The 21,634-nt window shown below is 50.4% G+C and overlaps 1 pseudogene; it reads left to right on the forward strand.

Moving 5' to 3' along the window:
• LOC112627506 overlaps nt 1–10,615 on the forward strand; it is a 13,043-nt pseudogene extending 2,428 nt beyond the window's left edge.
• Nucleotides 10,616–21,634: the final 11,019 nt, after the last annotated feature.

The raw sequence follows: 21,634 nt of genomic DNA on the forward strand, positions 1-21,634 counted from the left end.
TCCATAATCTCTGAGCTTCTTATCCCACACCAAACTAAGCTTTTTTCTAGAGTTCTACCATTTACAGTTAGTAGACAAGAGGGTTCTCAATAATGTAGTCTCTGGACTAGCAGCACCAGCAGAACCTGAGAACTTTTCATGAGTGCAAATTCTCAGGCCCCACCCTGGACCTGGTGAATCAGTAACTCTGGAGTAAGGCTCAGCCATCTGTGCTGCAGTAACCCCTCCGGGTGTTCAAGAACCTCTGGCATAAAACAGGTAGAAAAACGTGTTTCCTTCTGTAGGTCCAAAGCCAGGGATACCGTATGTTGTGTCTTGATATGAAACAATGACATGCAATTAAAAGACATAAATCTCCCTCCTGCTCCCACCCTCCATGCAATGTGTTCTATTTTTATGAGTTAAATAAGAAAACAAGTGGCAATCAGAGATTCAGTCTAAAAAGTATATTTACAATGTCAGTTCTCATCCAGCCTGATTTCATACAACACCATTTACACCCTCTTACCTCTCAAGTTTTAAAAACATATCTTCACAATGTAAGTCACAGGCACACTAACAGTTCTATAATAAAACACCAAGTACATTGGAATGTCCAAACTTACTAGAGAAGAAAAGTGGAATCAATGGCTATATTTTCAAATTGTATTCAACAGGAAATATAAGTGTTGAATTTTTTTTCACCTTCGTACTTCCAAGTTAATAGAATTAAACCAGAATACTCCATTCTTTCACAGCCTCTAGCCAGGCAAAATCTTCCTGTATTACTTCTCACTTTCAATGGATATAAAGCAGAGTCCTCCTAGGTACATTTTGTATACCTGCAAAGATGCAGAACTAAACACTTCTATCTGTTCAATATTCAAACAAAAGACCTGTAAACCCTGGATGGTGAATGTAATACTTCAGCAGTAGCACCAAAGCCTCAAATATGAAAAGATACCAAGAATGCCACTAACAAACAAAAAGAGCTCAAGGCCGGGAGCAGTAGTTCACACCTGTAATTCCAGCACTTTGACAAGCCAAGGTGGGAGGATTGCTTGAAGTCAGGTGTTCAAGAACAGCCTAGGCAGCATAGCAAATTCACATCTCTAGAAAATGTTTTTAAATTAGCTGGGCATGGTAGTACACACCTGTAGTCCCAGCTACTTGGGAGGCTGAGGTAGGAAAATTGCTTCAGCTCAGGAATGTGAGGCTGCAGTACCTATGATCATGCCATGCACTCCTGCCTTGGTGACAGAGCAAGACCTAGAAAATTACAGTCTGTCCTGCTCCTATTTACATTAACATCACTAATTTAAATGCTTTCCATCAGCAGGATAAAAATTAAGTGAAATGTGACTTTGGAGGTTGGCCAGAAAATAGGCAATGGAGAAACAGGCACTTCCCACAAGAATGAAAATGACCAATAAGCATATAGAAAAGATTCAAGGCCGGGTGCGGTGGCTCACACCTTTAATTCTAGCACTTTAGGAGGCCAAAGCCGGTGGATCATCTGAGGTGAGGAGTTTGAGACCAACCTGACCAACATAGTGAAACCCTGTCTCTACTAAAAAATACAAAAATTAGGCAGGCACGGTGGTGGGCACCTGTAATCCCAGCTACTCAGGAAGCTGAGGCAGGAGAATCGCTTGAACCCGGGAGGCAGAGGTTGCAGTGAGCCGAGATCACACTGTTGCACTCTAGCCTGGGCAATAGAGCAAGATTCCATCTCAAAAAATAAAAAAATAAAATAAAAAAAGGTTCCAAAGCACTAGAAACCAAATAAATGTAATGAAAACAATGAGATTTTCTGCTTAAATACCAGCAAGGAGGACAAATGGACGGCGGACACTGGAGCTCCGCCCCTGTTGGTGAGAGTGTAAACTGAACCAATTTTTTCTGCAGTATAATTTGAAAATTTCTACTAAAAATCTTAAAACTGTTTTATGTTGTTTTCCTCCAGAAATTCTACTTCTATGAATTCAGCTGAAAAATGCTTGCTTGAGTTCATTAAAATATATATATAAGAAAATTTACTTCAGGGGTGGCAATGATTAACTTAATATACATCAAGCTTTTAAAAATGATGATGACAAAGATATATTTACTGCCATAGAAATATGCCCAAAACATAGTGACAAAAGACTATATGTTATGATTCTACTTTTTAAAATGTTTATATGCATAAAAAAGTATAAAAAGCAACAAACCAGAATGTTTTCCGTGGCAAAATTAAATACTTTTCTTAATATTTTGTCTTCCAAATTATTACAAAAGAATGCGATTTTCTTTATAATCAGGGAGAAGTATTGTTTTCATTTCATTATATTTAAATTTCTTTTCTTTTCCTTATTTTTTCTCATGTATGTATCACATGTACTCTAGAGAGCTTGAATCCCTACCTCTTGAGGTAAATCAGACCATTACTGTCTCTGTCAACTTGCCTTTTTTGGACATTTCAAATCAATGGAATTATGCAATACATGGTCTCCTGTCTGGCTTTTATACTTAGCTAATGTTTTTGAGGTTGGTCCATGACATATAATAGGTTTTGGTAATTTGTTCCTTTCATTACTGAGTAGAAGTCCATTGATGGATATACCACATTTTGTCAGCAGAGAGCATTTTAAACCTCGATTTCAATTTCCTGTGGTCTAAATGAAACCCTTGGAACACAGGACTTCTAGGGAAAGCTGCTGTGCATGTCAAAATAACTACTTAGCAGAACCAGCTTTGTCATCAGGAGCCTGAACTGCTGCAGACATTTTTACCATTTTGCAACTTCCTTTTTACAAGCAACTTTTGTGCTACTACAAATCAGGACTTTTGAAGCATCTGATACATCCATCGAATAAGTATGAGCATGTGTCTGAGTGGACAAGTGAAACCATCTATGCTACACTGCATATTTTTTCCTGCCCCAGACTGGACCAGGGAATCTCTCAGCTTTCTAGAGTACCCTGTCTCCACTGACAAAGCCGAACAGTATTAAAGACCCTGCTGCCTTTGCTAGGTAGATTTGGAGCGGAGGCCCAGCAGCAAGGGTGGAGAGGAAAAAGAGAGGGGACCTTGTGGAACAGGAAGCCCCCCGGGGTCCACGCATGGCTCCCCGCTGTGGAGGATGTTGTGGATGGGGAAGTGCTGATGGTGTCCTGAGGCAGCCTAGCACCTCCACTGGGCCTAGAAGGTCTTGACTTTGGACCCTTACCCATGTTCCACAAGTGTTTAAAAGCTGTTTTTGCTTTTGTTCTTTTCCTAAATAATCATTACTTGGTAGTTAGTTATTAATCTTTCTTTGGGAGAGAGACAGGGCTTTAAAACTGAAGAACATAACTTTCAATAAAATATACAAAATGGAAAAAAGTTACCTTGTAAACAATTTGCTATACAAACCAAATGGGAGCTATTGAGAATCTCAATAAAATGTTAAATGCATTTGCTGCTGTTAGAAGAAACAAAGAAAAAATTTAGAAGAAATAAAGAAAACAATGCATTTGCTGGCAGTGGTACCATTTGCCTAAGGTTGGGTCACTGTGTCATCATACTGTGGTGGGGGTATGTGTCGTGTATATGAGTGAAACTTTTCATCTCAAGATAGGTCATAATCTTAGGTGCAGTTTTCCTTCCAAATAGGGTTACAAAGTGGTAAAACATGGACTTGGAAGTGACAGACCTGAGTGAATCAGCACAGCTTAAAGAAAAATCCAATAAAACTAACTTTTAACAATCCTGAGGTTGGTTTTTGAAACAGATACAATTATTTACTCTAAGCATCTGGTGATGATCTTGAATCAATAATACATACTGTCGTGACCCTTTTTTTTAAATGGAAATAGACGTTTCATCCAGAAAACCCCGAAACACTGACTTTTTTTTTTTTTTTTTTTTTAAGACAGGGTGTCACTCTGTTGCCCCAGCTGGAGTGGAGTGATGGATCTCAGTTCACTGCAGCTGGCCTCCCACCTCAGCCTCCCAAGTAGCTGGGACCACAGGCGCCACCGCACCTGGCTAATTTATTGTATTTTTTGTACAGCTAGGATTTTGCCATGTTGCCCAGGTGGTCTCAAACTTCTAGGCTCAAGTGGTTCACCCACTTCAGCCTCCCAAAGTGCTGTGACTACAGGCACGAGCCACTGTGCCCAACCTGCAGTGACTTTTTAAAACTTAAGTTCAAGCATCTTTTCTTAACTCCTTTAATTGGAGGTATCTCTTCTCTCATTCTCATCTTTGGTGTTCCCCCCAGAGTTCACTGCTGACTGGATGTACAACATACATTTCAAAGTCAAGGCTGCGTGCAGTGGCTTGTGCCTATAATTGCAGCACTTTGGGAGTCCAAGGCAGGAAGATTGCTTGAGTCCAGGAGTTCGAGATCAGCCTGACCGACAGGCAGAAACCCCATCTCTACTAAAAATACAAAAATTAGCCAGGTGTGGTGGTGCATGCCTGTAATCCCAGCTACTCAGGAGGCTGAGGCAGGAGAATCGCTTGAACACAGGAGGTGGAGGTTGCAGTGAGTCGAGATCGTGCCATTGCACTCTAGCCTGGGCAAAAAGAATGAAACTCCATCTCAAAACAAACAAACAAAACAAACAAAACAAAACACAAAAACAAGAACAACTTTCTCGTGGAATAGTCTATGTGCGCCACCTACTTAACCTACTGAACGAAACCCAGATCCTTTCTTATCCTCCCAGTGTGGCACTGTTTCAAGGTTCAGACTATCCAGAAATAAAAGAACTGGAAATAGCAAAGGCTATGTATTTGTGTAGTTTGAGTCTGAGGATGTTGCCAAGATAGTTGCTGAAACAATGAACAACTACCTGTTTGGTGAAAGACTCTTGGAGAGTCATTTTATGCCACCTGAAAAAGTACAGAAAGAACTCTTTCAAGACTGGAATATTCCATTTAAGCAGCCATCATATCCATCATCAGAATTGGCACTTACACAAAAGCTACAGATGGAGGAGCGATTTAAAAGGAAAGAAGGATTACTCGGGAAGAAATTAGCTTAAGAAGGAAATGATTATGATGTTCCTTCTTTGATTTTACAGAAAATGGAAAGGATTTCAAAAACAAATCGTCAGACATCTACAAAAGGCCAGGTTTTATGTAAGAAGAAGAAAAAGAAAACAAAAAAAGAAGAAGAAAAAGGTTTTAGGTACTCCTGAGAAGACTGTGGATACCCAGGGCCCCACACCGGTTTGTAAATCAACGTTTTTAGGGAGATGAAAATCTGAAGTGGCTGAAATGAATGATGATGAAGATAACGAAATAGTTTTCAAACAGCTCATATCCTGTGAGACTCAAACACCTACATGTTCACAAAAGAAAAAAAAAAAGACGAAGAAAAAGCAATCCGTGATTTTCAATGTATTATATATAAGATTTCTTCTGAAAAAATATTTTTATGAGAAAAATACAAAAAATTAGCTTGGCATGGTGGCTCATGCCTGTAGTCCCAGCTACTTGGGAGGCTTAAGGGGAAAGATCACCTGAGCCCAGGAAGTTGTGGCTACAGTGAGCCGTGATCATGCCACTGCACTCCAGCCAAGTCAAGTCATTACATTTATCTTAACCTATTCTAGGCTGACTTAAGTGGGATTTGTATTAAGAATACAATAGGCAACCTCACAGACATCTAAGTACAAAACTCAAAATAGGACCACACCATGGAAGGCCTGCCTGGGTTGGGAGGCGATTTTCCTCTCCTGCAGGCCTTCACTCTGGACTTCTGATCCATGCTTGTGCTCTGCTCTGCGGATAAACATTCGGCACGCGCTCCAGACTCCTCCCGCCTCTGAGGCTTTGGCTTGCCCTGGCAGTGCCCCTGGTCCCAGTGTTACTGGACCATACAGATGCTCCTCTGCAAAAAATCTACTGAAAACTCTCTGTGTCATTGCCCATGAGTAGGAGAGAGAATCTGATCTGCCTAGCAGTGGGGGTGGGAGTTCCCTAGTTGTCCCTGGATTTGTAGTGCTGCCCTATCCAGAGACTCGAGGAGGGGCCAGATGTCCAAAAAGAGGGTGTGGGTGGGGCATCAGTAATACAGTCTACTTCAACAAGAAAGTATAAAGTAGAGGCAGTGGCTCACGCCTGTAATCCCAGCACTTTAGGAGGCCGAGGCAGGTGGATCACTTGAGCTCAGGAGTTCGAGACCAGATGGGAAACATGGAAAAACTCCATCTCTACTAAAAATACAAAAAATTAGCTGGGCATGGTGGCACATACCTGTAGTACCAGGTACGTAGGAGGCTGGGGTGGGAGCATTGCTTGAGCCCAGGAAGTAGAGGCCGCAGTGAGCCGAGATCATGATGCCACTGCACTCCAGCCTGGGCGACAGAGTGAGACCCTGTCTCAAAAAAAAAGAAAAAAAAAGAAAAAAAAATACAAAGTGGAAGCATCTGTATGCATGATTGAAGTCATGCTTTCCATCTATTTTTTCCACCTTCCCTTTTTTCTCTCTAAAACACTGTATCTCAAGCTTTTCCCTATGTTATCAAGTACTCATAAGCATTATTTGAATGGTTGTATCAGAATCCATTATCTGGACTCATTGTCATTTAGCCATCTGCAGTTGCTGGAGATACTGCCCTTTCTGCCACACTCAGTCACCCTTCTGACCTTGCTGTGTCCAGTTATCTACTAATACACACACTGGTCATTTAGGACTTAAAGTTAAGAATAGTTATCATGGTTTCTAACACTTCAAAAAGAATGTATCTTCCTAAAAATAGAATGGCTTGGAGGTTATACTATTAAAGCAAAATAGACAAATTGATGTTGAAATTACTGTTTTACTTTCTTCTTGTGTCTATTTCCACTTCTCTGTCATTTTGATGGATACAGTTTCATTTGGAAGGATTTTTATTTCAAAACAGAAACAGCATATGACATGAGAATGGGAACTCTGAAAGGTTCAACTTTCTAGTTTACTAAGTTTGTCACAAAAGCTACCGATAGTGAATCATGAGTGGCCTGTATTGAAAGTGAGTTCACATTATGTACATCTTAAGCACTATACTTTTTATCAGATATAGAAAAATAGGTGGTGTGTTTGGAAAGGTATTCGGCTAGGAGTCAGGAAGCTTGACTGTTAGTCCCAATCCTGCTTCTTCAGCTGAGCGCCCGTAGGTAATAAATCAGCAGCTATTTCTTAAATACCTAATGAATTTCAGGCTTTGTAGTTGGGCTGGGAATATAGACATAGATACTGCATTCATGATTCTCCAAGGCTCCCTTCCTCACCCGGCTCACAGTGAGCTCTCTTATGCATTGGGTAAATTTGTCTCCTAACCGGCCCCAACTCTCTCTCCAACCTGCTTCCCAGGGCAGTTGTGAGGATCAGATGAGGGAGAATATGTGTGAAAGCAAATTGAAAATGATTTTAAAATGCAATAAAAATACGATCCATGGAAAAGTATTTAAAGATCCTTAGAATTTTAAATAAACAGTACATTAGGCTGGGCACTGTGGCTCACACCTATAATTCCAGCACTTTGGGAGGTCAAGACGGGCAGATCATGAGGTCAGGAGATCGAGACCATCCTGGCCAGCATGGTGAAACCCTGTCTCTACTAAAAACACAAAAATTAGCTGGGCATGGTGGTACGTGCCTGTAATTCCAGCTACTCAGGAGGCTGAAGCAGGAGAATCACTTGGACCAAGGAGTCAGAGGTTATGGTAAGCCACCACGCACTGCACTCCAGCCTGGGTGCAACAAAACAACAACAATAAAAGTACATTAACCTGAATTTTCTATGGTTTTGATTTTAAATAGATATGAAAATTTTACAATGGACCACTGATATGGTTGAAAATCTTGGCTTGATTATTCTCCAAGAAAATGATACAGTGGTTTGTATGATTAATTTTCTAAAATTGCTAGCCAAAAGAAACCAAAGCCTTTTTTGGATCAAAGGAGCATTGAACTGTATAACGGAGAAATGTTTTCTGTGTTCACTAACAGCTTGCCTTTGTTTGATTCCAGCTGCAGCATATCATGAGTGATGAGGTCTGTGAGCAGGTGACTGACCTTTACCTGGCAGAAAATAATAATGGGGCCACCAGAGGCCGGCCAAACACACAGAACTCAAGGAGCCTCCTGGAGTCAACGTATCAGCGGAAAGCTGAGCAGCTAATGTCAGATGAGAATTGAGTTAAGGTGAGAGTGGCTCAGGTAGTCAAACACCTTGTTGGTGACAATGTAAGTTGTTAGGATTCTCTGAACCAGAAGTTAAAGCCAGGGTACTCTGACCCCGTGATTCTACTCCTGGAACTTTTTAGAGTTCCCAATGAGTTCACCAGAGAAATACAAAGTGGTAAGTAACTATCTTCCTGGACAATATACTTTGTTTCTTTCTTCCTATTTAAAAAAAACAAAAACAAAAACAAAAACAAAAAAACTAGTTATGTACGATTTTTACAATTTTGTATTATTTTTCTCTGAACATTTATCGTAGTACACTTTGTAAATACTATTGTTAGAAAAATGTTGGTGCATGAAATCTATGGTCATGGTCATTACAGAAAAGAAAACAGGCCTGGCACACATGATTCACACTTGTAATCCCAGCACTCTGGGAGGCCGAGGTGGGCGGATCACTTAAGACCAGCTTGAGCAACATAGCAAAACCCCATCTTTGCAAAAAATACAAGAATCCAAAAATTAGCCAGGTATGGTGGCATGTGCCTGTAGTACCAGCTACTCAGGAGACTGAGGTGGGAGGATGGCTTAAGCCTGTGAGGTCAAGGCTGCAGTGAGCCCTGATCGGGTCACTGCACTCCAGCCTGGGTGACAGAGCAAGACCCTATCTCCAAAAAATAAAAGAAAAAAAATGCAGATAACCAAAACAAGTCATCTTAGAATTCTTTCCTGAAATTAATATTGATTACATTTCTAGACTTTTCTATGTTTGAGTATGTATTTTGAAAAACTTTATACTGGACAAATGGTTTTTAACTTTTTTTTGAGACAGGGTCATGCTTTGTTGCACAGGCTGGGGTGCAGTGGTGAGATCACGGCTCACTGCAACCTCTGCCTCTTGGGTTCAAGTGATCATCATGCCTCAGCCACCCTAGTAGCTAGAATTACAAGCATGTGCCACCACACTGGCTAATTTGTATATTTTTAGTAGGGCTGCGATCCCTGTGTGTCTCTGGGCCAGCAGGCTCTTCCCCTCTGTAAACCTCAATGTTCCCCTTCTACAGAATGGGCAGAATTTCCTTCAGACAATACTTGCTCATCTGTTGGGTCCATAGAGAGGAATAGGGCATAGAGCTTTAGCAAGGAGCTGTACAGAGGCCAGAAGCAGTCAAGATCAGAGGGATGAGAGGGTCCCGTCACCTCCCTGATTGCCCAGGACCTCACTGAGTCCTCACATGCATGCCAAGATCTGTCCCACCAAGTCAGGGGCAAAAACCCTCAGCTCTGTCCCAGTACCGGGGCTGTAAGAAACCCATATCTCCTCTTGGGGCCTCCTGATGGGATGACTTCTCCCAGCTCGTGCCATCCAAACAGGGAGAGCTGGCCCACACCCAAGTTAGGAGAGTGCAGGGCAAATCAGTCCCCTCCAGCCACACACAGCCTGAAGCTGCTCTCCAAGGACCCCTCAGTCACAGAAGGTGCTGGTCCTCCTACAGTGCTGCCCCACACCCACCACCGCAGCCTCCTGGGGGTGCAGTCAGGGGTACCCTCCTTCGGGCTCTGCCCTCACGCCCACTCCTACACAACTACTCTCCCTGCCAGCCGCCCCAGAGACCAGATTGCTTTGGGCCTCCACCTCCACGGGTCCGAACCACCATCTCTTCTGCTCCCCAGAAAGCCAGCTCCCGGCAGACAGGCAGTGTTCCCTCTTCATTCCTCAACACAGAGGGCCCATCACAACCCTCTCAGCAGATGGTAGAGCTCCCCACGCATCCTCTTAAAGAGGCTTCACCTTTGATGGCCACAAGCCCCAACACGACCTCCTCGCAGGGAGTGAATTTGGACAAAATAAAACATAAAAGCAGCACCTATTAAATTACCAGCAACATTTCCTACTAGGATTAACTCTCGGAGTGAGCAGTGTATTCCATTAGATGGATCAGGGCAGGGGTTAGCAAGCGTTTTCCGTACAGGGCCAGAAGGAAACTCTTTAAGGCTCTGCAGACCACTGGCTTTTAGTCACCACCTACTCAAACCCTCCCCTGTAGCAAGAAATCAGCCCTAGACAACATGTCAACAATTGAGCGTGGCCACGTTCCCGGGAAACTTTCTTTATGGACGTGGAAGTTTGCTTGTCACGTACTTCTCATATGTCACAAGATACGATTCTACTTTCCATGTTTTCTACCATTTAAACATGTAAAAGTCATTCTTTGCTCGTGGGCCACATAAAAACAGGCAGTAAGAAATTTGACCTTTAGACCAGCGGCGGCTGACCCCTGGATGGAGCATTAGAGCTTGGATGCGCGCCCCAACCCAGGGCTTCCAGGAGAGGGAGAGCAGGCTGATGCCGCCTCCACCCCCATCGCTCTAGGGGAGAAGGCGGAGCTGGTGCTGTATGAAGTTTGGCTGCAGATCCTGGGCCAGCCCTACACCAAGGCCTTGGAGGACAAAACCAGCCCTGAGTTCTGGGCACTTCAGGGGAGCTGACCGGATGGGTGAAGTGGGGGGATCGGGGAAGAGGCCTCGGGAAGACGGGGGATGACTGGACAAGGCTTTGGTAGAGCTGTGACCCTCTCCATCCTCTCCTGACTCCCCAGCTGACCTTTGTCCTCAGACCTCTGCCGAACTTTGACCAAGTGGTGGTGGAGGAATTCCAGTGGGTCCGGGGTGGCCCTGGGTGACCCAGGGCTCAGACCTGGGTTCTGGGGTTGAGGGCAGGAGGCTGGAAGAGATGACCGCCCTTAGGCCCCCAAGCTGCCCAGCCCCCTGAAGTCTGTGATAATCCTCCCACCAGGCTGGACCCACTGACCGCCAGAGTGGGTGCCACCTTCTTCAGCATGGCGCCAGCCCAGGCCCTTGTGTGGGACTGTGTGTGTCAGGGTCTGCACACCTGCACACCCTGGGGGAGACAGAGGGCCTCTTGGTAGAGATGGTCATCCCAGACCTCGGTCAGTAACTCCTTCCCTCTGCAGGCCCCCTCCGTCTGTCCATTGGCCTCCTCCCTTGGGCTCGCTGCCTCCACATGCCCTAATCTGAAACCTGCCTCCCTTCCTCATGGAGCCCTCCAAGATGCTCCAAGCCCCAGCTCCCTGGTCCCGCAGCAACTTCTGGGCCCAGATTCTGCCTTCGCAGAAGTCTGGGAGGCAGAGCCCTGCCTGGCCATAGCCTTCTTGGTCTGCTCTAGGCACTCCTAGCCCCAACCTGCTGGACGCCTCCATCCCTGGCTATGCTGTGGTTCTTCTCATTCTAGACCTCCTGCTCGTCACATTTGCCCTTGTCCTAGTGAGTGTCTGACTGGGCCCAGACTCCTTCCTGAGGGGCAGGCTGAGCCTTTGATGCCTTGAGCCCTTGAGCTAAGCTGAGGGGTAAGCAGGTCCCTTTACACCCCTGATTCCCCCACCCAAGCCCAGCATCTCCAGCTGGGGCTGCAGGGTTTGGGGTCAGGGAGCTGGGCCTGATCCCAGTGTCCCTGCCCTTCTTGTCAAGGTGCTGAAGTGGAGGGCCTCCCACGGGGTGTTCAGCCTGGGAGCGTAGACGCGCACAGTGCAGCACAGAGGACCCTCTCCAGACAGGTAAGTGGTTCTCCCTGACCCCCCACCCTGCTTTTGTTCTGGATGGGATCCATCACCACCCCTGCCAGGGCCTTCTGCAAACACTCCCCGGGAGCTACTGTTGGCAGTGCCTTGGTGGTGCAGTCAGTGTGCCAGAAAAGGTCCCCACTACCGTGGGCAGTGGCTCAGGCAGTCAAGCAGACTCCCCCGAGCAGGCTCCACCTACCCCTAAACTGTTCCCAGCTGCCTCCCACCAACCCTAGAAATGATGCTGGGGGCCGACAGAGACTGAACTTAGGAGCACAGGGGGCCAGGAGACCTGGGACAGAGAACAGGAGGTGTGGGGAGGGAATCTTCCCTCCCCAACTTCCCACTGCATAAGGGCCAGACAGTGGCACCTCCAGGTCCTGGAAGGACATGTATGGACCCATTTCAGTTTCCCCTTTGTCTCATGGCCTTTCTTCTCCCTTCCCCAGGGCCAGGTGGATGTGGGAGGAGACGCAGCACCATCCTGGGTGCACTCAGACTCATTCCTCACTCCTGGCCTTCACTCCCTTTCCTCTACACACAGGTGACCCCTTACGCTGCTGATCCCTCTGCTGAAACCCAAACTCCAAGCCTCTCCTCTCCCCACCTTCACCTTGACCCATGGCTTCCACAGACAGTGCCTCAACGCTGAGGAATGAATCCGGAGTTCCAACACCATTGACTTTCCCAGGAACTCAGAGCCAGAGAGGGCCAGGGTCCAGCCCAAGGCCTCACAGCCAGGGGCTTCTTCCCTCCTACACCCCCAAGGACAGGACTTGCAGGGCTGGGGCAGAGGTGGGGTGGGGGAAAGCAATGCCTTGTCAACCCACACAGGGAGCCCCGCTCCCATCCCCAAGGTGCATGAAGTCGAGGAACACCCCTGCTCCCACGTCCATGCTCATTCGGGCCCTGCTCCAAGTGCTTGGCACTCACACCAGCCTCATGCCCTTCATGCCACAGGTATCGGTCTTCTTTACAGAGTGGTAAATGATGGCCAATACAGCTAGACCACACAGAGGACTTAGGCACAGCTCGGGGGTCCACAGTCTCTGCTGCCCCTCCTGCCACCAAAGTGTGGTCCTGCTTCCAGGCAGCAGGAAGGGGACAGAAGCCCGCCCCAAAGAGGGCTGGGACAGGGCACCCTTATGCCTGCCTAGTCTGGCCCAGTAGGGCTGGAGGGACTGTCAGTCCTAAAAGAAACGATGGCCCTTTGAGGGTATGCAAAAGTCATGAAGCGATCCAAAGTTTGTATTTAAAATATTGATTTCTAGATACTTAGACAGTCATCTCGTGTGAGGAGCTGGGAGGGCCCCAGGGTACCGCCCACAAGAGGAGGAAAACTGAAAAGGGGTCAGAGGAGGAATGGGGGCTGCTGAGGGCAAGGCCCACCCCCTCCCTGAACCCCTGAACCCAGCCACAGAGCCAGTCAGCCTCAGGCCAGAGGGTGTGAGCAACGGGGCCCTGGCTGCTCTACAGTGGATCAGAGCCAGTGGGTGTGGGGGGTCTTCCAGGGCAGGTGTGGGGCACAGGACAAGGTAAAGCAGGCTCCCAGGGCAGAGACTAAGGCTGACCCCTGCAGCTCCCCTACTGCAGGGGGGGACACAGGGATAGGCAACGGTCTTAACCCAGAAAGCCCCAGCAGCTCCTGTGACCATTGACGCTTGGCAGTGGTGGAACCCAGGAATGGTCTTTGAACCCATGACCTGGAAGGGGGAGCCAAGGATAGTCCTGGCCCATAGGCTCCCCTACCTGCAGGCAGTGGGCAGGCCCAGTGAGGGGACCCCAGGAGCCCAGACCATGAGCTTACCTGGCCAAAGACAGCAGCCAGCACCAAGACATCAAAGAGGGTTGGTGGACAGATCATCACATCAGGGTTGACTGCGGCTGGCACCAGGTTCCTCTGTACTTCTGGAACACACAGGTCTCTCCTTCCTATCCCTGAAGCTCCCCTGCCCCCACCCCAGTACCCCGAAGACCAGCCTAATAGATGCACTTGTCCTGGGTCAGCCCCGCTGTCCAAGCAACTGCAATTTCTCACTAGAGAGCCAGGGCGGGGCAGGGTGTAGGAGGGGTCCCTGGAAGATGCCCCCCGGGATGCCCTGATGCCTAAAACGTTCCCCAGTGGGCCTTCTCAGGGAGGGAGGGTTATGGCAGCCTGTTCTCTCCAGCCACCTCCATCACCACAGGAGCCCTTACAGGCGTCTCAGGAGACAACTGGCTCACTGGAGCCAGGACCAGCATAGACACAGCCCTGGGGCTGAGGCTGACTAGGTGGTCTCTCTGTCTTCACTCTGTTACTCTGTCTTCAAGTTTTGGTCTCCCGGCCCACTACAAGCCAGGCTGTTTCAGGCTTTTATGAGGCCTTGCACAGAGACAGAGTTCAAACACAGCTGGTGAACACAGCGGGCTTTAGGGAGGTGGCACATACTTGGGGGTGGGGGCTGGGTAGCAGGGAAGGGCAGCTCTGGGGGCTAGCATGCCTGTCTGGAGGTGGCACAATGGGACCTGCACCATGTGAGGAGAGAGCGTCCACCTGGAAGAGTGGATCAGTCAGATGGCCACCAAGCTGGATGGCCACCGGCAGAGCCTGCAGGACAGCAGAGGGGGCTGGGAAGGGACAGAGGGCAGCTGAGGGGCAGGGAACCTGTATTCCTCCATACAGACACGTGAGTCTTCCCTAAGTGGATCTTCCCCACGGGGGGTGAGGGAGCATTCAATACACACCTCCAGCTCACCTCAAACCATCTGAGGAGGCCACCACCAACTCACACAGGCCAGCTGCATTGTCACAGTGACCCCAGAACAGCACAGCCCTATCCTTCAGATGAATAAACAGAGGGAGACACAAATCTCACAGCCAGGAGCAGGGACTCACACCCAGGTCCAGCTGCAGTGCTGCCTCGATGGCTCTGCCTGCATCTCCTCCGGGACTCAGTTCCTGCTAACAAGTGACCACTTGAGTACAGGTGAAATAGGTGCTATTATCCCCATCTGGCTGCTGGGGAAAGGGAAGCAAGGCACAGGTGACTTGCCCAAGGCCAAAGTGACAGGGTTGGTTCAACCCCATCTGTCTCGGCCAGCACATGCCCATGGCAGAGGCTTTCCTGTGATCCAACCTGGAAGGTGGAACTCCTTCCAATGTCCCACCCAGGGCACAGAGCATGCAGCTTCATGTTTGGGGAGGTGACAGTGTTGGGACGTGACAGTGTGGGAAACAATCTGGCTAGGCCAAGGCCTCATGGAGCCCAGGGTTCCCTAGGGTCAGGAGAGCACTGGAGCCCACCCCAACACCCATTGGAAACCTGGAATCTGCACCCGCAGGAGATCAGGAGAGGGGTTCAGCCTCCGATGCACCTGCAGCAAGGTGAGACAGGCACAGGTGGGCGCCCTGCTTCCAACCAGCCTCAGGTGGGCAGGAAGCAGATCTCCTGCCTGACCTTCCTCTCCAGCCTCCCCAAAGCGGAGGAGAAGGGGCAGCCACCCATCAGACCCTTGCCCAGATTGAAGCCGCTGAATCTAGGTCCCAACAGGCGAGTGTGACCCCTGACTATCCCAGGCCCGGGCCAAAGCAGTCCTGTCTCTGGTGAGGGCCTGGTAGACAGGAGATGTGATGTCCCCACGTGGCTCTATAAACCTCTGATTGAGGATAATCAAGGAAACAGGCAAGACCATCAAGCTCAGCCAAAAACACCAGGAGGACCAGGGGCAGGCAAAAGTCAGTTTGGGCCCAGGCCTGGCCCCTGGAAGGATGGTGGATGAGGGGTCAGCCACGGTGAAGGGGAATGGATGGTCACGGCCTGGGTGGTCAGGGCTGTCAGCTCCTGCAGCCCCTGTGGCACATCTGCCCAGGCCTGGCTCTGCACTCAGCCTTCTGCCTGGAGCCACAGGTGCCTGGACACTGGCCTCAAGTAGGGATGGTTGTAGGAAAGGCACTGTGGCCACATGTGGGCACCTAAGCATGGGACAGAGGGGTATCGTGCCCCAAAGAGATAATACAGGCCAAAAACTTAAGCAGATGTGACACCATCAATAAACTCCCTGTCCTGGGTCACATCAATTAAGTCAGCACCTACCCTGACCCTGAAGCTGCAGCTCAGTCTGGTTGAGACTCACAAAGAGATGTTAGTGCTGGGCAGGGAGCCTGGCCCAGCCTGCGATGTCCAGCAAAGCTGTGGGCTGGATAAGAATCTCTGAAGATTAGTCCAGGACAAGAACAGCTGTGCCTGGGCAGAGAGTGGCGGCAATGCCCAGGGGGCAGGAGGCCTGACGACCTTTAACTAGGTAGGGTGCCAGGTCAGGACGTGCAGAAGAAAAGGTGGCATGGCGGCATCCTGCCCAAGGCCAGGCTATAAACCTAGGGGCCGCCTTGTCTAACCTAAACCATGCTGCCACCCAGACGGCATCCTTCAAATGTGAGGCAGGGCTGGGAGAGCCCCCTGCCCCCTCATCCCTCCTGCCCCAAGCTGGTTCCCATCCCTCACCAGAAGGAAATGGAACTCTTCTATGGGGCATAGCCTGCCCGCCAGGTTCTCTGTCATCTTGGGGAAGGGGCAGGGGGGAGGGGGAACTGCAGCTGGGTGAGAAAGCACCCTGGTCCCACTCTGTCCCTTTCTTTGCCTGGGGCCAAGGAGAGCCACAGGGGAAGGGCCAGGTTAAGAGGGATCCACCCTGGAGCCCAGAGCTACCCACAGAGAAAACCCCCATCCTCCTGATCCCAGCTTCCAGCTCACACTGCTGGGATAACATCCTCTGCTCCCAGCTCACACTGCTGGGATAACATCCTCCCCATCAGAGAGGCTGGAGGAGGCAGAGGCTGACCCTTGCTCCTTTAGGCACCTCAGTGGGTTTGGGTCCGCCTTCATCATGATCAGGAAGGGGGTCCCTGGGATCACAAATGTGAGGGGCAGCTTGTTGGGCTCCAGGTGCTCCAAGGTAGACCCTGCAGGGCACCAGAGCTAGAAGGATGCTGGGGAGGCTGAGCACGGTGGCTTACACCTGTAATGTCAACACTAAAAGGCTGAGACGGGTGGATCACGAGGTCAGGAGATCAAGACCATCCTAGCTAACACGGTGAAACCCCATCTCTACTAAAACTACAAAAAATTAGCCAGGCGTAGCGGCATGCGCCTGTAGTCCCAGCTACTCAGGAGTCTGAGGCAGGAGAATCACTTGAACTCAGGAGGCGGAGGTTGAACAGGGCCAGGATCTGAGCTCTGCATGGCCATGGTGACCCTGAGCCAGGTACCCCTACTTTAGTCTCAGTTGTAATTCTGTCTCATGGGGAATGTCAGCATTACCTCTGGAGTCAAAGTAGGTAAGCCAGGGTAACCAGAGTTCCCAGTAGGGACCAAGACCAAAGGATGCAGGGGTCAGGCTTATCCCGGAAGGTCAGGCTAGACGAGGGGATCTGTAAAGCCGGGGCGGCCAAGGGCCTGCCCTTCAGGTTACAGGCATCTGGGTCCTGGTGTAGATCCTCATATGCCATCCAGAGACCCAATCCTAGGGACAATTCCTCCCAGGCTGGTAGCAGAGAGTTGATCCTTGTACTCACCCCACCCAAAGTTCTGACATGAGGGGGCCTGTGGCTCAGGGAAAGACTCTTCAGGAAAAGGTTCTCAGGGACAGGGAAGGTTTGAGCTGGGTCTTAGGGCAGCCAGAGAGGTAGGTGACAGGCCCTCTCCCAAAGCCCACCAGAGAATGCAGGAGGGACACAGGTGTAGTGTCGGGAATGTTCTGGAAGACAGGAGGCAGTCTCCCACTCACCGATGGGGCCGAGTGGTGAGGTCAGGTCCACACACCAGGAGAAGCTGGTATCCACACACTGGTGCACGTTGCTTCTTGTTTTAGAGACAGGGTCTTGCTTGCTCTGTGGCCCAGGCTGGAGTGCGGTGGCTCAATCATAGCTCACTGCAGCCTTGACCTCCTGGGTTCATGCAATCTTCCCACCTCAGCCTCCTGAGCACCTGGGACTATAGGCACATGCCACCATGCCTAGTTTTATTTTTTGTAGAGACAGAGCCTCGCTATGTTGCCCAGGCTGGTCTCAAGTGCTTTCCACCTCAGCCTCCCAAAACACTGGGATTACAGGGACAAGTCAGCACTCCTGGCCATGCTGGTGCATTTTGGCTGCCATGGTGCACAGGAGGTATGAGCTGGGGGGCAGAATCTGCTCCTGGACCTCTACCCAGGCCTGCACCCAGACTGACCCCTGGGCGGCAGGGAGCAGGTGTGGAGAGAACGCAGCAAGCAAAGTCAGTGATGGAGACCCAGGCTGGGACCACGAGAGATAGGGCTCCAACCCTCAGCCTAGTGGCCCTGCCCAACCCCTTGGGGCCAAGATGACTTCCTAGGAAGCCAAGCATGGAGGCCAGCAGGCACCTGAACTGAGGACAGAAGACTCTGATGAGAGGGAGGGGGAGGCCTCTGAAATAGTTTGGATACTTGTCCCATCCACGTCTCGTGTTGAAATGTGATCCCCAATGCTGGAGGTGGGGCCTACAGTGTGAGGTGTTTGGTCATGGTGGGGGATCCCTCATGAATGGATTAGTGCCCTCCCCAGGGTAATGAGTGAGTTTTCTTATTTTTTCTTTTTTTTTTTTTTTTTTTTTTTTTGAGACAGCGTCTCACTCACAGTCCAGGCTAGAGTGCAGTGGCATGATCTCGGCTCACAGGAAGCTCCACCTCCTGGGTTCAAGTGATTCAATGAGTGAGTTTTCTAATAGTTCACTGGAGAGCTGGCTGTTTAAAAGAGCCTGATGCCTCCCGTCTCTTGCTTCCTCTCTCACCATGCAACACGCCTGCTCCCTCTTTGCCTCCCGCCAGGAGTAAAAGCTTCCTGAGGCTTCACCAGAAGCCTAGCAGATGCTTGTACAGCCTGCAGAGCTGTGAGGCAAAGAAACCTCTTTTATAAATTACCCAGTCTCAGGGCCAGGAGTGGTGCTCACGCCTGTAATCCCAGCATTTTGGGAGGCCGAGGTGAGTGAATCACTTAAGGTCAGGAGTTCAAGACCAGCCTGGCCAATCTGGTGACACCCTGTCTCTACTAAAAATACAAAGTTAGCCAGGCATGGTGGTGCATGCCTGTAATCCAAGCTACCTGGGAGGCTGAGGCATGAAAATTGCTTGAACCTGGAAGGCAGAGGTTGGAGTGAGCCGAGATCACACCATTGCACTCTAGCCTGGGTCACAAGAATGAAACTCCATCTCAAATCTCTGTCTCTACTAAAGATACAAAAAATTAGCCAGTCATGGTGGTGCATGGCTATAATTCCAGCTACTTGGGAGGCTGAGGCAGGAGAATAGCCTGAACCCACGAGGCGGAGGTTGCAGTGACCTGAGATCGTGCCACTGTACTCCAGCCTGGGCGACACAGCTAGACTTTGTCTCAAAAATAAATAAATAAACCAATTTTAGGCGTTCCTCTGGTGCAACGCAAAATGGGCTAATACAGCCTTCACGCTTGGTGTCCACTGGACCTGACAATCAGGGAAGGGCTGGTCTTGACTCTGCCATTAACAGGCAGACTATGACAGAGCAGTTCCCCTGCTTTGCCTCAGTTTGTCCTCTCTCAGCTGAGCAGAGCAGGGATAATTGCTTCTCATGTGGGCCACAGGACAAAACAAAGCCCTGAGTCCCACAGGAAGGTAGGTGGGCTACATCCAAGGGCAGATACACCTGGGGCAGTATTTTATGTCCCCAGGGTGGCAGAGGGACATGGAGAAGATGCCTCCTTTGTGGGCAAGGGAGAAGGGAAGATAAGCAGAGAGGCGCCAGACACCTGCCTCACCCCCTCCTCCCCCACCTCACACCAGGCCCATTCCCACTTAGCCCCCAACTCAGGCTGCACCGTTCTCCTTGTGGTCAGTATGACTTCGTGGCCAAGCTGACAGAAGCTGACAGCTTGGATTCATCACGGACAGCATGTAGTGTAGGTGATGTGCAGGACGGAAGTGGAAGGGGACACGGGAACCGTGGTGTCAGGTCTGGGGCTGCCAACATGGCACCTGCCCTGGCTGTGGGCAGACCATGCTGGTCCACCCTGCCAGATGTGGCCTCTAATTCTAAGGTCTCCGAGTTCCAAGCCAGGACTGGAGCCAGACTCCCTTTGGGGACAGGGGACACAGTCTACATAGACATCACTTGTGCTTTGGGCAAAGCCAGCTGGACAAGTGAATGGGAGGGGCCCCGCTGGAGGGTAAAACTGGGCCTGGACTACTCAGACCTGCCTCTGTGACAGGACGGTCCCATCCTTCCAGTCAGACTCCTGAGCTGGAAGCCCACCCAGCCAGGGAGTGGGGAAGGGGTGGCCTGCAGTCTCCCTTGAGTCTGTAGCCCCTCCCACCCAAGGGAGCTCCATAAAAAAAAGATGCAGAAACATCAAGTGCTCCTCCCAGTGCTGGCTGCTTCCTGGCGTAGCCTCCAGGACCCTGGTCATGAGTTAAGATGGGGCTGCCAGCAGCTGGGGGCAGGGGGAAAGCTGGGTCCCCAGGGTGGATGCCTAGCAGGAACATGCAGGTACGGCAAGTGATGGGCCCTCAGAACTGAGCCCCTTCTGCCCAGGGGGCCTTGGTGACACACCTGCTGCTGAGCTCAACCCAAGGAGTCAGGGCCTCCTGCCAAGCAGCCTCTCTGCTTGCGAAGACAGTCCTGGGATCGTTACCCCTCTGCCCAGGGCTCAAGTATCCAGGCTGTGGAAGGGCCAGCAGTCAGAAAGAGGGAGGCCGTGGGTGTGGGTCCCCTAGCAGTCAGGGGCCTTGGTGGACAAAGCCCCTGTGAGGGGGATGAGGGGGAAGGGAGACTGAGCTGTACCCCCCACCCTGAGATCTGTGGTACCGGGCTCCAGAGGGGGACCTGGGGGGAGACCAGCATGAGACGAACCGCTACTGATGCCTTTGAGCACCTACTCTGCAGGGCTGGGCCAGCCGGAGGTTGGCACCAGAGGAGTAGGCCAGGGGCCACAAGAAATAAGGCTTCATTTGGTAGAGCTGTGACCCTCTTCATCCTCTCCTGACCCCCCAGCTGACCCTCATCCTCAGACCTCTGCAGAACTTTGACCAAGTGGTGGTAGAGGAATTCTAGGGGGTCCGGGGTGGCCCTGGGTGACCCAGGGCTCAGACCAGGGTTCTGGGGTTGAGGGCAGGAGGCTGGAAGAGATGACCTCCCCTAGTCCTGCAAGGTTGCACAGGCCCCTGAAGTCTGTGATGATTCTGCCACCAGTCCAGATCCACTGATCGCTAGAATGGGTGCCACCTTCAGGCTGGCACCAGCCCGGGCCCTCAGGTAGGACTGTGCGCACCAGTGTCTGCACACCCTGGGGGAGGCAGAGGGCCTCTTGGTAGACACGGCCATCCCAGACCTCGGTCAGTACCTCCTTCCCTCTGCAGGCCTCCTCCCTCTGTCCATCTGCCTCCTCCACATGCCCTGATCTGAAGCCTGCCTCCCCTGCTCATGGAGCCCTCCAAGATGCTCCTAGCGCCACTCTCTGGTCCCGCAGCACCTTCTGAGTGCAGATTCTGCCTTCTCAGAAGTCTGGTAGGCATGGCCCCGCCTGGTCATAGCCTTCTTGTTCTGCTCTAAGCACTCCTGGCCCCAAAGCCTCCAGCCCGCTGGGTGCCTTCATCTCCAGCTATGCTGTGGTTCTCCTCATCCTGGGCCTCCTGCTCACCATAGTTGCCCTTGTCCTGGCGACTGTCAGGCTGGGCCCAGGCTCCTTCCTGGGGGGCAGGCTGAGCCTTTGACACCTTGAGCCTTTTAGCCAAGCTGAGGAGATTCCCCCACCCAAGCCCAGCATCTCCTCATCCTCCAGCTGGGGCCACGGGATTTGGACCAGAGGGGTGGGCCTGAACCCAGTGTCCCCGCCCTTCTTGTCAAGGTGCTAAACTGGAGGGCGTTCCTTGGGTGCTGACTTTCCCAGGAACTCAGAGCCAGA

Source organism: Theropithecus gelada, chromosome 7a (genome assembly GCF_003255815.1).
Source record: "Theropithecus gelada isolate Dixy chromosome 7a, Tgel_1.0, whole genome shotgun sequence".
In the NCBI taxonomy this organism is placed as follows: Eukaryota; Metazoa; Chordata; class Mammalia; order Primates; family Cercopithecidae; genus Theropithecus; species Theropithecus gelada.